Consider the following 975-nt stretch of genomic DNA (forward strand, 5'->3'; position numbering starts at 1 on the left):
AAATTAAGGAAACATGCAATCAAGATGTATTAATGATAACTGATGACTGGAATCCAAAAGTTGCAAACAGTGAAGTAAAGAATGGTATTTGAAAAGTACAGACATGGTAACAGAAATGAGGCTGGAAATAGAATAATCAAATTTTGTATGGTTAATGATTTATTAATTTCAAACTTTTAAAATTTCCAAGTGATTTTACACATGGACTTTACCAGGTAGATTGCATAGTAACCAGATTGACTATTTCTGTTGTAGGAATCTTTAGAGGAGTTCAGAATCAGCAGTCAAATTCAGACCAGGTGTTGCCTGTGTAACAGACCATATAAATTATTCATGCAAAATTTCAAATTGTGACTGAAAGAAACAAAAACAAGCCTATGAGAACTAAAATATTATCTTTAAACTATCCTATCTGAATTTAAAAATCATCTTAAGAATAGGTTTGGAACATTGTGCACCAATGATAAAATACTAGATGAGTTGTGGAATGACCTCAAGGTTATAACCTATGAAGAAAGCAAAACTGCCACAAAAAACACAGAAGAGAAGAAAAAAACCAAAATCAATGTCAGAAGAGACCATAAAAATTGCCCTGGAGCATCAAGAAGTCAAAACAAATGGAAAAGATATTGAAATAGAAGAGCTGAATAGAAAATTTCAAAGGGCAGCTAGTGAAGACAAACAAAATATTTAAATTAAATGTTCAGGAAGCTGGATTTAGAGAACAAAAAAGAAAGAACTTGCTTGGCATTTAAAAAACTGAAAATCAAACCAATCCCCTAGTTGCAATACTTATTGGAGATCCTATCAATAAACCTTGAATTATCCAGGAAGTATCAAAAGAAGATGGAGGGAATACATAGAATCACTGTATCAAAAGAATGTCTGATACTGAAATATTTCATGAAGTACCATAAGATCGAGGGATTGTATAACAATGAAAGAATTTTTCTTTTACTTTTCAAAAAGAAGAGC

This window comes from Elephantulus edwardii, unplaced genomic scaffold (genome assembly GCF_000299155.1).
Source record: "Elephantulus edwardii isolate Elephantulus edwardi_28Jun2011 unplaced genomic scaffold, EleEdw1.0 scaffold00589, whole genome shotgun sequence".
In the NCBI taxonomy this organism is placed as follows: domain Eukaryota; kingdom Metazoa; phylum Chordata; class Mammalia; order Macroscelidea; family Macroscelididae; genus Elephantulus; species Elephantulus edwardii.